This window comes from Hakea prostrata, chromosome 1 (genome assembly GCF_041222555.1).
Source record: "Hakea prostrata isolate BN-2017 chromosome 1, UWA_Hpros_2, whole genome shotgun sequence".
In the NCBI taxonomy this organism is placed as follows: Eukaryota; Viridiplantae; Streptophyta; class Magnoliopsida; order Proteales; family Proteaceae; genus Hakea; species Hakea prostrata.
Window position 1 is genome coordinate 50,021,362 of NC_142600.1, and position 19,409 is coordinate 50,040,770.

Consider the following 19,409-nt stretch of genomic DNA (forward strand, 5'->3'; position numbering starts at 1 on the left):
ATTTAAGTTTTCAAATCATTTGGACTTGTGGATTATGTTGAAACTTCGAAATTCGGTATTTTGATGTTCTCAATTTTGCAGAATGGTTACTCTGAGAAGTGGGCGTGGTGAATCCAGTGGTCATGGAGGTGGTGAAATACCTCATGGAGGTGGTGAGATACCTAATGATGGTCATGATCAGCAGACCAATAATGATGATCAGGGTACCCATGAGATACCCGGTGCCCCGAATGTTGGAAGCTTTCGTGATATTGCCAATATTATGGGCAATATGATGCAGCAGCAAGCAGCTCAGTTTAATCAGATGTTGACGTGTTTCATGACTCTGCATAATGCGACTCGAACTGGTGCTAATGTGAATCCTCATGCCGCAGTCCTGAATGCGGGAGGTTTAGCTGGAACTCCTCATACTCGCCTGATGGAGAGTTTTCTGAATATGCAAGTGCCCACTTTCACTAGAGTTACCAAGGACCCCTTGTTTCCTAACAAGTGGCTTCGTGAGTTGGAGAAGGCTTTCCGACATCTGCAATGCTCGGAAGCTCAGAAGATTCTGTTTGCTGAACAGAAGTTGCAACAAGAAGATGATGCATGGTGGACCTCCACTCGGCCTGTTTTGGAAGGTTTGCATGCGGGAGTTGTAACTTGGGAGTTGTTCAAGGAAGCTTTTTGCATGAATTATTTCCCTGAGGTGGTAAAAGATGCGAAGGAAGCTGAGTTTATGGTTCTCGTGCAAGGATCTTTGTCTGTGTTGGAGTACCAACATAAGTTTGAGGAACTTCATTTCTTTGCTCCTGATTCTCTGAAGGTCGATCTCGCTAAAGCGAAGAAGTTCTTCAAAGGACTGCGCCCTGCCATTAAAGCTTACCTCACAGTCCAGCCTATTGTGAGCTATGCCCAAGTGGTGCAGAACTCGAAGAAGTTGGAAGAAACGGAGAAGGAGAATGCACGTATGCAAAGGCCTTGGCAGCCAAGGAACCCTGGTTTGGTGGATCGTAATGATCGGCGTTTTGTGAGACCTACACCCTACCCCACTCCTACTTTTCAGCCTAGGAGTGTTGGTCAGAACCCTGGTTTCCAGCAGCCCGGCCAATTTAGACAGTATGGCGGAAACCGACCTCCAGTGAGTGCAAGTGCTAGGCCTGTGAATGCGAATCCTAGGCCTTTTGTTCAGAAGCCCCCTGTTGCAGCTACCCCAGTTGGACCCAGCAATCCTGTTTGCTTTTTCTGTAAGCAAACCGGTCATTTCGCTCGTGCCTGTCCGAAGCGGCCTGCCCAGCAGCCTGCTCCTATGATGAAGAATACTCCTACTCCTCCCTCTGGTAGAGTGTTCAGTATTTCTAGTGTTGAGCAAGATCCAAGCCATGAAGTGATTACAGGTACATTGTTAGTCTCTTCTATTCCTGCATTTGTCTTATTTGATACGGGTGCATCTCATTCGTTTATGTCATCTGCATTCATCAAGAAGACTGACCTAATCCCTGAGAAATTGTCTAGTTGTTTGTTGATTAGTACACCTACTGGTCCTGTTGTGAAACTAGATAAGGGTTTAGTTAAATGTCCTGTTTTGATTAGTGAGAAGAACTTGGAAGCCAATTCTGTACTTCTTGATATGAAGGACTTCGATGTTATTTTAGGAATTGATTGGTTAATAGCCACAAAGCTGTGTTTCTTTGTTCCTCAAGGAAGATTCAGTTCCATATTTGTGGAAGTCCACTCTTTGAATTTCAAGGTGAGAAAAGAAGGGTTTGTAAGAAGGTACTGTCTGCATTGATGCAAGTCTATGCCCTAGTGGATGATGCTTCATCTGAAGACAAGGGTAAGGTGGAGAAAAGAGTTGATGAAGTCAGGATTGTCTGTGACTTTGTTGATGTTTTCCTTGACGATTTTTCGGGAGTGCCTCCAGATAGGGATGTTGAGTTTTCTATTGATCTCGTCCCTGGTGCCGCTCCGGTATCTAAGGCTCCATATAGGATGGCTCCCATTGAATTGAAAGAGTTGCAAAACCAGTTGAACGAGCTCATTGATAGAGGTTTCGTACAACCTAGTGTATCACCTTGGGGAGCTCCGGTCTTGTTTGTCAAGAAGAAAGATGGTAGTATGCGTCTGTGCATCGACTACCGAGGGTTGAATAAGCTGACTATTAAGAATAGATACCCGCTGCCTAGAATTGATGATCTCTTCGATCAGTTGAAAGGTGCAGCTGTGTTCTCAAAGATTGACTTGAGATCTGGATATCACCAATTGAAAGTGAAGTCTAGTGATATCTTCAAGACAACTTTCCGAACACGGTATGGCCACTATGAGTTTAGGGTCATGCCTTTCGGATTGACTAATGCCCCTGCAGTGTTCATGGACCTCATGAACCGAGTTTTTCACGATGTGCTTGATAAGTTTGTGATTGTTTTCATCGACGACATCTTGATCTACTCGAAGAATGAAGAAGAGCATGCGAGCCATCTAAGTTTCACTTTGCAAAGGTTGCGAGAAAAGAAGTTGTACGCCAAGTTTAGCAAGTGTGACTTCTGGCTTAAGAGAGTAGTATTCCTCGGCCATGTGGTTTCAGCTGAAGGGATTCGTGTCGATCCTGAAAATGTCCAAGCTGTGGCTGATTGGGAAAGGCCGAAGTCGGTAACGGAAATAAGAAGTTTTCTTGGATTGGCGGGTTACTACAGAAGATTTATTGAGAACTTTTCTCGGTTGGCTGCTCCTATGACTAGGTTGACCAGGAAAGAAGAGAAGTTTGTTTGGTCTGATGCCTGTGAGAAGAATTTCCAAGAGTTGAATGATAGATTGACAAGCGCCCCGGTTTTCACTATACCTGATAGTTCCGGTGGTATGACAGTTTATACCGATGCGTCAAAGATTGGTTTGGGTTGTGTACTGATGCAACATGGCAAGGTCGTAGCCTATGCAAGAATTGAAAGATTATGAGCGGAATTACCCCACTCACGATCTAGAACTTGCCGCTGTTGTCTTCGTTTTGAAGATTTGGAGACATTACCTCTACGGTGAGAAGATTTCCATTTTCATGGATCATAAGAGATTGAAATACTTCTTTACCCAGAAGGAGTTGAACATGAGACAAAGGAGATGGTTGGAACTAGTCTCTGATTATGATTGTGATATTCAGTATCACCCTGGGAAGGCAAACGTTGTTGCTGATGCTCTTAGTAGGAAGAACCAGAAGAAGACTTTGGATTTGAATGCTTTGAATCTACCATTGTGGTATTCTATTGAGAGCTTTGATTTGGAAGTTGTCCCAAAGAATTTTGTTTCTGTTCTCTCTGCCATGACGGCAAGATTTGGCCTTAGAGATAAGATTGTTGCTCTGCAGAGTTCTGATCAAGAACTTATGGTCAAAGTTGAGAAGATTTCTTCGAATCTTGAGTCGGACCCCGACTTTGGTATATCCATGGATGGTGCCTTATTGTTTAGAGGTAGACTGTGCGTGCCGGCAAATGAAGAAGTTAAAAAGGAAATATTGAAGGAAGCACACCAGTCAGTCTTTACTATACACCCAGGAAGCACCAAGATGTACAAGGACTTGAAGGAACATTTTTGGTGGATTGGTTTGAAGGCTGATGTTGATAATTTTGTTGCCAAGTGTGAGACTTGCCAACGTGTGAAAGCCGTTCGTCAACCCCCATCTGGATTACTTCAACCCCTCCCTATTCCTAGTTGGAAGTGGGAGGATATCTCTATGGATTTTGTAACTAGCTTGCCTCGGACAAGTAAAGGCAATGACACGGTGTGGGTGATTGTTGATAGGTTGACCAAATCAGCCCACTTCATTCCTATGAAGATCACTCATACTCTTGATAAGTTAGCTAAGCTTTATGTGGACAATGTGGTTTGTCTGCATGGTGTGCCAATGAGTATTGTTTCTGATCGCGATCCTAGGTACACCTCAAGGTTTTGGAATAGTTTGCAGAAAGCTTTGGGAACCCAATTAAATTTGAGTACAGCTCATCACCCGCAATCGGATGGACAATCTGAGCGAACAATTTAGACGTTGGAAGACATGCTCAGATCTTGTGTAGTGGATATGGGTGGTAATTGGGATGAACACCTAGCTTTGGTTGAGTTTGCCTATAACAACAGTTATCAAGCAACAATAGGCATGGCTCCATTTAAGGCTTTGTATGGAAATACTTGTAGGACGCCTCTGTACTGGACTGAGACGGGGGAAAGAAAAGTGTTAGGTCCTGAGATGATTGAGGCTACGAGTGCTAAGGTTGATTTGATAAGAGAAAGGATTAAGTCTGCCCAGTCAAGACAGAAATCTTATGCTGACAAGAGAAGGACCGATTTAGAATTTCAAGTGGGAGAGAAAGTTTTCTTGAAGGTTTCACCAATGAAGGGTGTGATGAGATTCAACGTTAAGGGAAAGCTTAGCCGTCGTTACATTGGACCTTTTGAGATTTTGGAAAAGGTTGGACCTGTTGCGTACCAATTATCATTACCTCCGCCTCTTGCTGGTGTTCATAATGTGTTTCATATTTCGATGCTTCGGAAATACATAGAGAATCTGGAACACATTTTACAACAAGCGCCTGAAGGACTTAGTGCTGATTTGACCTACGATGAAGAACCGGTCGAAATCCTTGATAAGAAGGACAAGCAGCTGCGGAATCGCACCATCCCTTTGGTGAAGATTCGGTGGAAGAACCATACCCCTGAAGAAGCTTCTTGGGAGAAGGAAGAAGATATGAAGGAGAAGTTTCCTCACCTCTTTGGAAGCACAGGTACACTTTCAATTTCGAGGACGAAATTTCTTTAAGGGGGGGGAGAATGTGAAACCCAGCCCTAACCTTGACCCGGAAAAAACCCTGTTGTTTGTAGGACCAACAACTCGAAGTAAAGTAAGAAGTCAGCTTTGGGCCATCCCAGTGGAGGACTTGGTGTCTGGGCTTTGAATCCATGAGTGTTGATGACAATGTGCTATTTATGGAAACTGAATCTTGATGAAGATCGGATTAGTTGATGGACTTGGAGTGTTCTCTATCATGGTTTGAAGGCATTTCTACCTATTAGGTAAGTCACTTGGTGTGTGTGCAAAACCCCTTTATGTTTGGATTTGTTTTGAGCCTTCAATTCCCTGTTTTGAACTTGCTAAACTAATTGGTCGACTGGACCAGTCGACCAATCCACTCGACCAATGGGTTCTGTCTTTGGTAATTTGGTCTTGCTTGCTCTATTTAAGTCCAATCTCGAGTCTACTTCGTATTTTCTGCCTCCAAACTCTTTGGAACGAACCAAAGACCTCTACAAGTCATCTCCCTTGCACTCTTGGTGTTTATCTTGACGGATCTTCATCAAAACTTGTGTTCTTATACAAAAAGGTACGTTTACACTCTCTTCTTCTTCTTCTTCATCCTTGTTTTCTTTCCTTTTTGAGTTGAGACAAGAGAGGAGATGCTGCATTCTCTGTTGCAAACATCTCTGAACTTATCTCTCATGATCTTCCTAAGGATTAATGGCTAAAGCAATGTCCGTAATCATGATCATTGCAAGCTTTTGAAGGAATCATGATCTAAATCATGATCTTGTCTTCGTTTGTCTTTGATTTAAATTCTGATCTTCTTAGATCTATTTTACTGACCATATTAGTAGTCAATCGCTGTGTTTTCCTTACATGATCCATGATCTATCAATCTCTAGTTGTTTCTCCTCTATCATACCATGCTTTCTTCAAGTATCATGACTGATACATCTATGGTAAGTTTTGTTTCCTTATTTAGATTCAGGTTCTTAGATCTATTTCTTGAAGACCTATGTATGCCTTCTATGATATCTTTATCAAAATCAATGATTCATTCTCCTATTGTTCGTGTCTATGATTTGTATTTCTAATTCTTCAACAACCATGATTAATCTAATTATGGTAACTTTTATTTCCTAATTTGTAACTCTAAAGCTAGATTCGATTGATGTTTTGAAGTCCTCTTTATGTCAGGATACTACCAATGTAGTTTACCCCTTGTTTAGTACCCTTTTGAACCACCAAATTCGGTTCTTTATTCTTAAAACTCTGATTTTGTAGGCCACTGTCTCTGTTGGTCGACTGGGACAGTAGACCAATCCAATCGACCAATGTGTACAGCAACTCCAAATTTGGTCTGTTTTGGATGTTTTGATATCTTTTCTTTTAGGGATCTTTCCTAATATGTTGTATACACTTGTTTAGGACCTTCTTCTCAAGTTTGTCAAGATCTTACTTGAATTCTTAAGATTCCTTTGCAAGTTATAAAAGGTAAGGATGGTTACTTCCTTAACAACATAAATTGTATATCTTAGTTTCTATATTTGAATCTTGGTAGTTTATTTCCTTAAATAGATTCTTACAATGTTATACTACTGTTGTACTGTCTTGATATCAGTAGCATTACTTGTTTATATTAAATAGACTGATGTATGATTTACTTACCAGTTTTATACAAGTTGAATGTTATTGTTGATTTCTTTCCATATATGAAGTTACCATATATGTGAGGTTATGGATTGATGCTTGTGTATGCTTAAGTATGGTTTGGAAAGGGGAGGTGTCCTCTTGACACTTTTGTCCTAGGACTACTACTGGAATATTATGGGATGTTTCCGGAGATGCCCTTTGGACACCTTCCTAAACTGTTGGATGACATATTTAGGACTGTCTAGTAGTGTTTGGCTAGGATGTCCCGTTATGTCAGACCCTAATAGGAGGGGTATTGAGACCGAACGACCCGTGGTAGCAATGGAGATTCATGGGCGCTCAAGACCGGTAACCAACCCGTGAGAGGACAGGAATCACATTGTGGGGACTATTTATCGGTAGGGTTGCATATGGTTAGACTTGGGCTCACGGGCGCTTAAGACCGGTAACCAACCCGTGAGAGAATGTGAGAGCTTCCCGTTTACCAAATGTGGATAACCAATAGGGTTGATGAGTCCGTAGTCAGGGACTATGAGGACTCTAGTGTGAAGGGTACCGGAAAGGATCACCAGGGGCGAGGAATGGACGTATCTGGATCTGACTTGATATAACTAAGTAGAAGACTTGCATTTGGCTAGGCTTTACCCTGACATGCGCTAGTACTTAGACCAATGGTCATGTGAGAGAGCGGTGACCTATACCCCCAGCCATGGAATGTCCCGAGGGATGCCGGACCCACTACCAAAAGGCGTTGTGTGATGAGACCTTCCCAAAGAAGTATGGTGCTATGACTTAAAGCATGTCTGCCAATAGAGACCAGCATACATAGAGTTAGATTCATACATTCATTGTTTTTCTCATACCATATTGCATTTATGTTTGCTTTGAAATCCTGCCATTTATGTTATTACCGTTTAACTGCCTTACTGAGTTTTTTTGAAACTCATTCCTTTTGTACAATGTTTTGTTAGATTATTCTACAGGTTCTGAGTATCATGAATGCTCGTATGAAGAAGCACAAGGAGAAGAGGCATATCTCCAGGAAGGTTATTGCGGTTACGACAATTACACTGAAGATTCCGCGGGTGGTTATGCTCCATACGATGCTTAGTCCGACCATAGAATGGAAGCTCCCTTGTGCCATTTATGAGATTTATACTTATAGAGACGTTGTCTATAAGATTGAGAACAATTTAGTTACCTATTGTACCTGCTATTGGGATTAGATTTTATCTTGTTCCTTTTCTTTTAGAACTACTTTTCCGCTGGTTGTAGAGGGGGATTCCGCCTCACTTTACTTATTGATTTAGACATTCTGATTATCTTTCGTACTCTGATCATATACATGGTGTATTCTTTCCTTATTTGGATCTTTGGTTTATCTGTTGCACATCGATTATTATTGTTCATGATTATATTATTGTTTATGTGGGAGGTTGATTACTCGATACCTGATCTTCGGGGCTGTGGATCACACTCTCGGGTATGCCAGTTAGGGTATCGGCTGGGAGGATGTGACAGTTAGATTCATACATACATTGTCTGTTTCATATCATATTGCATTATGTTGTGTTATGTAATCATGTGATTTATGTTATTGTGGATTTAACCTGCCTTACTGGGTTTCTTTCGAGACTCACTCCTTTTGTACCCTATCTTTTGTTAGACTTCTCTACAGGTTCAAATTATTATGACGGTACGTATGAGGAAGCACAGGGTGAAGAGGCATATTTCCCGCAGGGTGATAGCTGTTACGATGATTACTGTGAAGATCCCTTGGGTGGTCCTGCTTCGTACCATGATTAGTCCATCTGTGGAGTGGAAGCATCCTTGCCTTATATCTAAAGTCTACACTTACAAGGACATTTTGTACAAAGTTGAAAACAATTTAGTTACTTCTGTTACATCTTTTTAGGATTAGTTGTAATCTCTTTTCTTTCCTTTTTGAGCTACTTTTCCGATATTTGGTAGAGTGAGTTTCTGCCTCACTTTACTCCTTGACATGACGTTATTTATTATCTTTTCGTACTCTGATGATATATGATATTTTCTTTCCTTATTTGGATCTCTCTTTTATATTGGCATATTGATTATTTATGTTCATGATTATGTTATTGCTTATGTGGGAGGATGATTTCCTCGATACTTGTTCTTTGGGACTCTGGATTACACACCCGGGTATGCCAGTTAGGGTACCGGCTGGGGGGATGTGACACATCCTGACCAGCATCACGCATCTCTGCATCCTGATCATTTGATCTGTACTAGCCTATCCCTCAACCACTAGTGCCACCTCGTCCTCATACTCCGACTCTGACTCATCCTCTGGACTTGGTGACCTCTCAGCACCATCTAGCTGCACGAGTCCAATGGTCCTCGTGCCGGTCGGATATCTCATGTCACTGTCTGTCATCTCCTCACCCTTTAGTCTCACCTCAAAATGTCTGAAGATGTGTGTCAATAATCGTCCAAAATATAGATTCCTCATACTCGAGCGCTCAACTACATCGATCCTGACATTCTGTATGATATATGCCAGATCTATCTCAAATCCCATATAAATTGAATATATGACTAAGGCATCCATCACGGACACCATATGGTGATGTCATGCCTTATGTAAAATCTAGCTTTTACCTAACCTTGACCCGAAGTGGTGGTAGAAGGGACTTATGGGCCCTGCTGGTTGATGACGTGGTGTCGGAACTCCAGTATATGGACATTGATGATGCTGCTCCTTCCTTGAGCACGTTGTCAGTGTTAAGTTAGAATCTGCGCACTGATGAAGAGTGAGACAGTTGAGGTATCAAACGGACTCCTATGCATAATCCGAAGGTACTCCCTAAAACTAGACCTCTTGAGTGAACTGTAGGGAAAAACCCCATGCAATTTGACCTTGTATAGTCCTCCAAGTCCACACCTAAAGTTGCTGAACTTTTCTATTAAATTCTGCAGAAACATGTTTTGGTTGATACTATTGGTCGATACTATCGACCAAATGTATCGACCAACAGGTTTGCTGAACCCATGTTTAAAGATTCTCTGGAATATTCTTTTCTATTTATTTATTCCTCGAGACTGGAGCCCTATTCTAGCGTTTTCAACATCTGAGAATGTGGGAGAGCCTCTCAAGAACTTCTTCTTGGTAATGGTGAAGCATCTACTCCATTAATCATTGCCAACCACTCATTTTCACTTTCTTGTTCCACTCTCAAGGTATGACTCTCTCTCCTAATCACTTTCTCACTCATCTTTTCTCTATTTTACTGTTGGGACCATGGCCAAGGTGCTGCAACCTTGCAAACACCTTGCCATGAGCCTTCTATACCTCATATATTGATGTTTTCACCGCTATGACTATGATTTATTCACCTCATGATCATTAACTACACATTTCCATGATTTATTGCTCACCAACTTGCTTTATTTACCAAAACTGAGATGAAGCCTATCTAATCCCCTATGTTTTCCCCCAATTTGCATTAAGATATAGCTAATGCCATGTTTAACAACTCTTGACCTTGATAAATCAATTTGGGGATTTCTAAATGGACCATTGGATTATGTTAAATTCTTGATAATTAGTGTCCCTATGTTGTGCTTAGACTATCTCCCAAGTTTCGTATTGGTCCGAGACCCGGAAGACCAAATCTGGGCCAAAACCCAAAAAGTCAGCTTGCTGTCCGAAATCTTCTTGGTCGATCCTTGTTGGTTGATACTATCGACCAAATGTATCGACCAACATAGTTGCTGTCAGCAACTTTTGCCTAGTTTTCATTCGTTCGATCTCCTATTTGGGCCACTTGCTTGTGATCTTGGACCATTCTCTTCTCCAATTCAAGGTAAGGATAGTTATCGATAAAATTGGGGGGGGGGGGGGGGTTTTGGGGTTGGGTCTCCCCCCCCCCCCCCCCCGGGGCGCCGCCCCCCCCGCGGCCCGGGGGGGGGGGGGCCACCCCCGGGGCCCCCCCCCCCCCCCCCCCCCCCCCCCCCCCCCCGCCCCAGATCCATGGTTTTAGTCTATCAATAATAATAAATACAAATACCTGTAATCAAGAGCAAGAATAGTGCAATAATTAATAAAAAGGTTACAGGAGTCCAAATACTCCAATAAATATCCAAGAAAATCAAAGGAAAGAATCAAGAATCAAATGTAATATCGAGTTCAGCGGAAGCAAAAAGAATAACTAAATAATCTTCATCTTCAGGAGGCTTCATGCTCTGCAAGTCCATGTACCACTGTCTGTCTCACATCAGCTTCAAACGAGAAGGCTCTTTCATACGAATCATCTCCAACTTCCGACATTGTGCAACCATCTGTACAGTTTATATAATACATACAATGAAAGGAATGAGTTCCAACGAACTCAATAAGGAACAAGCAATTCTCATATATATGTCAATACAATCCACGAATGCACAGATGAAATGATATGGATGGTATGCAGAAATATGAATGCTACTAAGATCTAACTATGCAAGTCTCTAATGGCTGACATGCTTTAAGATATACACCAGCCCTCCTTTGGGTAAGTCTCATCACTCTGATCCGGCAAGGACTGGTTACCTCTGTAGGGATCCTAGGCAAAGGGGTAAGTCCACACCTGGCTCTCAAAACCGTGGCTGGGGGTTAAGTCAACACTCTCTCACCACGACCATTGGCAATGAGTACTGGCGCATGTCGGGGTTTCTAATCCAATGCAAGGTCATAATGGTAACATACTATATGAAGTCCAGATACTTCCCCTATGGCACCAACCAACTCGGTTCAGTATCCTTCGCAACCTAGGAGTGAGAATCCTCACGGACTGGCTACCTCTGTTGGACTCCACTCCTTAACCCTATGGTCATCCACATATTATTGGGGCGGATGCTCTCATGACTCCTCGCGACACCCGGTCCGCTCCTTGGACGTCCATGAGCCCAACCCTAACATATGCAACCCTACCATTACATGACCAATAGTGGACCACTGAGTCTCCGCATGGACTGGTTACCGCTGTTGGATGAAACATAGTCACGTCACCATTATCACGGGTCACCCGGCTTCAATTCCCCTGCCGAAAGGGTAATAGCATGTGGGGTACCTAGCCATGCAATTCTAGACTCCCTAAGTATGTCATCAAGTAATCATGATAGTCTTGGAAACATCAGCGGGCATGTGTCCCATTCCACAGCCTTCTGATATCCCAAGCCAAGATATCCCAAAGGAATACCCCTTCCATCACAACTACACTACAATCACTCTTTATCATACCATGAACAGTTGTGCAATATCATAAAAGATGAAGTACATCAAAGAACACCACAAACAGCAAGTGTACAATAAGATTCACATGCTTTATACAATTACAGCAAGTTACATGATCAAAGAATAGTAAATAGAACAACTGAATCATCATGTATATGTAATTGCATATAAATAAGAATGCATGTCCTTACCTGTAATTTAGTAGAAGTCCTCTAACTTGCAATCCAAAAACTATTATAAGACTTTTATTTGAAACAGAGAACACCTATGCATAGGGTTACAAGAATGTATAAGAGTCAAGAGTCAAAACAATTCAAAAATCAAACCTACACAGTTACTGGAAACCAGCCGGTTGCTTGTGGCGGTTGCTTAAGTTAAGCGACCTCCACAAGCGACCGCCCCTGTTTCAGACAGTTTCCAACTCCGAAAATCAGACTTTTTATCATCCGATTTCAATCCGTTTTGGGATGATCTTAGTCCGAAATTCAAGCTTAATAAGTCTAGAACAAGGGGGTAACAAGAAACCCTAGAATTAACAAAGATTTATTACCCAAATCATTCCCCTTGATGGGATCCATCCATTAAACAAATGCGGGGATTCGTTTTTGGACAGGATCTCATCAAGAACATTGAAAAGGGAGATACAACAAATCAATTGGGTAACCACTAACAAAATGGGGATGGGTTCATATCAATCAGAGGTTAAAAAGAAGAGAATAGAAGATGGAGATTCATTACCTTAATAAGAATCATTAAGAATAGAAGAGAAAATGTTTCATATCATTAACAGCACTTCAGACCTGAATCCCGCACGTTTCCACAGCCGCCTAATCGCCCAAAATAGCAATCCCGAACAAAATAATGCGTTAATAGGGCGAGGGATGCTATTTATAACGAACAGGGGGCAAAATAGGGCATTTTCCCATAAGCGAGAACCGGGCGGTCGCTTAAGGCGGTCGCTTGGTTTAATCAACCGCCACTAGTAACCGCCCCCAAGTATATTGCTATACAAGGGTGCTTTGCTCATGGGGTTGAAGACCAAGTACAACCAAACCCAAATGAAGACATGGGGGAGATCATAGTCCGAAAAATCAATCATAATAGGTTTGTAACAAAGAGGTTAGGGTTTCATCATAACATATGGCTCATGAAAAGGTTATGATCACGGAAAGAGAGGGAATGATTGTTATCAAGAAAATAACAAGAAATCATAGGAAATCTAGTTTATGTTAACAGAAACATTACCCATGAGGTTTCCCGCACATTGAAGGTTACAAGAGGTTTCCAGAAAGATCATTCAAGGGTTAGGGTTAAGGTTTCAAGAATCTATTAGCGAGGGTTAAGATCATGATGATGATCATAGATCTCAAAGAATAGAATGAGATCATGGAATAGATGGTTGCAAGAATGCATCATCTTCTTCCTGATCTCAAAAAGAACAAGAACGAAGAAAGAATAATTAGAAATCCTAATTAGGTTAAACATGGATCATGAAGAAAATATAGTGATCAAGTTTAGGTAAACACAAATATCACCCAAGGGAAAGAGAAACAAAGAATGCACAATCTGAAAAAGTGTTGGGAAGTTTCCAACAAATAAAAGAACAATAGGGTTTCATATATGGTTACCTCTCATAAGAGTTGGTTACCTCTCATGAGAGTTACCCATAATTAATTCTCACAAAAACAACCCAAGATAGATAAAGGAAAATCTCATTAGTATTTCAAAATAAAGAATGGAATTAGAAAGGGTCTACTAATGAGAGAAAATAAGGTTCTCAATTAAAGTGAAGGGAAACAAATTCAAATCATACAATTAGGGATTTACTAACAAGAATCCGTGTATCCCACGAAAAGACTAAGGAGAATAAAGATTCACCCTTAGGGCAAGGAATTTACAATCAAGAAAGGTTTTGGGGAGGGTCCAATGAATTAATAGAAAATAAAAGGGTTGCCAATTGTTCCAAAGAAAAACAAGGATCAACTCATCAATCATGAGGACACAAGGGAAGGTCATGGTAATAATATGAGACCTTCCCCACAATAATAAAGATAGGTAGGAAATTAGGGAAAGTATCATTAAGAGCTTTGGTGGAATCAAATTCAAGGATCATCGCCATATGGCTTCAAGATCATAGAGTGAATTGGGGGATTCACTCTAGGGCTAAAAGAATTAAAGAAGAGGTTATTACAGCAGTGTAATACCCTTCTCATGATCAGAAAATCAGAAGTAGAGAAGAAAGAATGAATTAAAGAAGAAACGAATTGCATACCAACCTTTTAGAAGAGAAACCGCTGAAGAAATCTGAACAGTTGCTTGAGGATCTTCCTTGGCTTCGAAGGAGAGGATCTAGGGATCTTCCCACGTTCTCCAAAGACTTAGAAACAGATTGAGAGTGAAACACATGGAGTTCCCCCTTTTAAATAGCACAAAGAGTTCAAGAGTTACTAGGGTTTCACCGAACTGACCAAACTGACCCTGTTGGTTGATTGGTTGCCAAAGAGGAAGTTCAAAGGTCGATCCCACACTATCTAGAGGTTTAGAAACATGGTGGGAATAGTTTACCAGGAAATTAAAAGAAATAAAGCTTTTGAAAACCTTAAAAACAGATATTTACCAAAATGCCACTGCTTGGACAACTTGTTCAAAAATAGGGATTTAATGGGCCTAACTTCAATATTTTTGGATGGGCTTCTTTCAATACATCGTACTACTTACCTAGTATGGAGGGAAGTCTTCAAACCAGGTCCAACTAAGCTTTAGGTCCATCAACCAAGTTCTTCTTCACAAATAAATAGTTCAACACCAAATCAAGTAAGGTTTCCATAAGGAAACACCATCATCAATATCCATGGGTTTTGGGTCAAACACCATATCTTCTACTGAGATGGCCCACAAAGACATCTTCCTAAGATTTTCAAAGATAGAAAAACTGAAATCACGGTCAAACTTCAAAGTCAACATTAAATAAAACCCTACTTCACGCAAAACAGATCGGGTTTCCAGGCTAGATTTTTTTTTTTTTTTTTTTTTTTTTAACCTAGAGAACATTTTTTTTTTTTTTTTTTTTTTTTTTTTTTTTTTTTTTTTTTTTTTTTTTTTACCGTGGCTTTTTTTTTACATTATTTTATTTCAATGTCTTATCATGTTTATCAATTTCAATATATGATGACTTATGTCAATGTAATGAATCGAATGTTTATTATGATGTTGTATTTTGTGAATTGATATGATGAACTTGGGCATGTGCTTGCTTAAGTATAACTTGGGATTGAGGAGTACCCTACTGGTGCTTCTGTCCTTGGACATCGGAGGGAATAGTATGGGATGTTCTCCGAAGGTGTCCATCGACGCTTTCCCGGGTTATTGGATGACATACATAGGACTTGTCTAGATGTATGGCTAGGATGTCCCTATCATATCAGACCCGATTCGGAAGGGCATTGAGACCGAACGACCCGTGGTAGTAGTGTGGATTTGTGAGCGCTCAAGACCGGTAACCACCCCGTGAGAGGACATAAATTGCATTGCGATTACCCCAAAGGGGCCATTTATTGGTAGGTTTGCAAATGGCTAGACTTGGGCTCACGGGCACTCAAGACCGGTGAAATGATCCGTGAGGGGGACGTGAGAGCTTCCCGTCTACCATTTGTGGATGACCAATAGGGTTGATGAGTCCGGTGAGTAATATCCGTGACTCTAGTGTGAAGGATACCGGAAAGGATCCCGAGAGGGGAGGAATGGACGTATCTGGAACTGACATGATATGATTAAGTAGATGACTTGCATTGGGCTAGGCTTTACCTTGACATGCGCCAATACTTGTACCAAATGGTGATGTGAGAGAGTGGTGACCGAAACCCCAACCATGGATTTGTCCGAGAGGGATGCAGGACCCAATTCCCCCCGGTGATGAGTGACTGAGACTACCTAAAGAAGTATGGTGCTAGGACTTAAAGCATGTCTACCATAGATGACCAGCATACTTAGAGTAGAATCATATTGCATTATATGTCTCATATCATCTACATTATTTTATGATTATCTTGTGGCTCATGTATTGTGGAATAACTTCCTTGCTGAGTTCTTTTGAACTCATTCCTTTTCTATTGCAATATTTTGCTAGGCTACTCTGCAGGTGATTACTCTGATGGTACGTTCCCTGAGGCGGACCCGGATGCCTCATACTACTATCCGGAGGCTAGCTACAATGAAGACTTCGGTGACGGTACCGAAGCAGATCCTTCGACATATTAGGGTTAGCCCTGGGATAGTATGGGAGCAGCCATATTGGGTCTCTGAGGTCTTCACTATTGAAGAGAACATATTTATTGTGGAGGAGACTTATGTGTAGCTACCCACCCCCCCCCCTTTTTGTGACAGTTAAACTCACAGGAATTGTAATAACCTTAAATTAAATTTCATAACTTGAGACTTGTACTCATTTAATTTTGACCTCACTTCCGCTTATTTGAAGGAGTGGATTCCGCCCACTGCCTTCTTAATTTATCTGATATGATATTTACTTCCATACTCTGATTATCCTTGGTATTTCATTTCTGAATTCTATGATTATCAATTGTTAGTTTAATATTGATTGTTCATGATTGTGTTTTCTTCGATGTGGATGATGTGGTCCCTGAACTATTGATCTTCGGGGCTGTGGATCACATCCTGGGTATGCCAGATAGGGTACCGGCTGGGTGGATGTGACAGAGTGGTATCAGAGCCCCAGGTTCAGTAAGACCCTAACCACAGAAGCGATGACGGAACATTCCGAGTTACAGATTAAAAGGGTAACTCAACTATTCATAGAGCTGAATAATAGATAGCCGAGATTAGTAACTAAATAAATGAAACTTAACTGATTATGGAATAAGACACAATAATATAAGCAAAACAACTTGATCTCATTAATTATAAGAAAATTTTTACAAGTCTGAAAGAAAGTACATTTGGGAGAAACATAAAAGGAAATTCCTATTACTATCTATCTAGGTGATCTACTCCGACGATCTGTCTGATCCCTCCTCGATCTGAACTCATCCTCGAGTCGTGTAAACCTCTCACCTAGAGTGTGCATGTATGACTCCATCCTCATCTGTTGAGCCTCGATCCTCTCGAGTATGGAATGAATCGAAGACTGATGAGAAGCCACACTTGGAGTCTCAGAAGTCTGGTGAGATGGACCTCCATCCTTGAAAAATCGTGGAGCAGGAATCTCCTAATGCCCCTGATCATCATCTTGAGCTGGAGCATCATCGTTGTGAAACCCGGGCCTAACCTTAACCCGGATACTCTTTGATTGTAGGTCCGAAGACCCGAAGTAGAAGTAAAAGTCAACTATGGGCCATATTGGTAGATGATATAGTGTTCAACTCCGAACCTATGGAGATTGAAGATGATGCCCCATACTTGAAGTCAGTGTTGGATATAGAGAAGAGACTACACCTTGATGAAGAGAAGATTAGTTGATGATCTTAGAGCTTGGTGGGATATGATTTAAAGCCATTTTTCCATGCTAGGTATGTTATAGAATATGTGTTTAAAGTTTCGTTTGATTCCGAGTAGTGGAAGACCCTCAAATTCCTATTTTTGGATTTGCTGTCAGCTTGGGTCGAGTGCTCAATGCTACCCAGCCAATCGACCCAGAGTTGCTTGAACTCGAACATAATCTTCTGTTTTGAGAATCTTGCTATATATACCCCATGACTTCGTGATTTTAGTATCCCTAGCCTCCATAACACCTTGAGAACGAAGGGAAACCATCTCCAAGCCTCCAAGAGTGAAGAAGAAGACCTAATCTTGCAATCTTGCAAACTCTCTCTCTCTTGTTCTTCAATTAAAGGTTAGTAATCTATCTTTTATGTTAATGATTTATTCTTTCTATGATCACTCTCATCTCTGAACTGAGATTATGATGAAGATGCTGCAACCTTGTAGTCATATCTTTACAATCTCTTTTCATTCTCTTGTACTATGATCATCTCATTCATTCTTAACATGATTCTTATGATTTCTTCTTAAACTATGATAATATTTCCTATTTTGATTCATTCTAGCATTATAGATGCTTCTCTATGATTATTCATACCTCTGATCTACTGTGTTCTTGTATAAGAATGAGATCTAATCATCTCTAGTTCATCTCTTTCATTCATAGCATGTTTCCAATGAAAACTATGATTTTTACTAAAATAGAAACTATGGTTCTAAATTAGAAAGTAATGTTTTTATGGTGGTTTGACGTCTAAATTATGCTTTCTAGGCTTAGACTATTGTGTTAGACAATCCCTCCAAGTTTCGTCGCATTCCGGTTTGTGTAGCATAGGTTTCCGATCAAGATTCCCTTTTTACTTTCGGATTTGCTCTTGGGCGATCGCGCTGGGTCGACCGGCCAATGCTACCCACCAATCAACCTGCAACAGCAGAATCTGTTTTCTTCGTCCGATTTGATTCGAATCATGCTTATTCTTTTAGGACTACTTCCTAATGATTGTGTGATGCTATTTTAGGGATTATTTGCTAACTTTGGATCATCCTCTTGTTCGTCAGGAATATTCTCGGATCTATTTAAGGTAAGGAAAGTTGTTACCATATTAATATAGATTTGCATAGATTTAGTTTCTAATTTGGGAACTACTTAGATTTGCTACTGTTATGTTAGTTTCTATTATGATATGAATGCTGCAAGTACATTAGGATCTTATTTCCTTATTTACTTTATGTACTTGATTATGTATGGATACTTACTCATGTATGTTTCCTTATTTATTTAATCTTGTCTTATTATACTCTTTCATATGATGTGATATTTGTCGTGGATGATATGACTAAATTGTGATTGTGATTGCTTAGGTATGATTTGGGATTGGGGAATGTCCTTTTGACATTTCTGTCCTTGGACCTCATTGGGAGTAGTATGGGATATTTCCAATGTTGCCCTTTGACGCTTTCCCGGATTAGTGGTCTTCATACCTAGGACTTGTCTAGCAGTGTTTGGCTAGGTTATACCCCTGTTATATCAGACCCGAATCGGAAGGGTATTGAGACCGAACGACCCGTGGTAGCAATGGGGATTCATGGGTGCTCAAGACCGGTGAGTTATATCCGTGAGGGGACATGAATCACATTGTGGGGACCATTTGTGGGTAGAGTTGCATATGGATAGACTTGGGCTCATGGGCGTTCAAGACCGGTAACCAACCCGTGAGAGGACATGAGAGCTTCCCGTTTACTATATGTGGATGACCTATAGGGTTGATGAGTCCGTATTTGAGAGAGTCGGATACGGTGACTCTAGTGTGAAGGATACCGGAAAGGATCCCGAGAGGGGAGGAATGGACGTATCTGGATCTGAGTTGATATGACTAAGTAAAAGACTTGCATTGGGCTAGGCTTTACCTTGACATGCGCCAATACTTAGACCAAACGGTGATGTGAGAGAGAGGTGACTTAACCCCTAACCATGGATTGTCCAAGATGGATGAAGGACCCACTACCAACCGGCGTTGTGTGATGAGACCTACCCAAAGAAGTATGGTGCTATGACTTAAAGCATGTCTGCTTATAGAGACCAGCATACACAGAGTTAGACTCATACATACATTGTTGCCTCATATCATATCATCTTATGCTTTGTTTGTGATACTATGTTATTTATGCTATTATGGAATAACTTGCCTTGCTGAGTTTCTTTGAAACTCATTCCTTTTTGTACAATATCCTTTGTTAGACTATTCTACA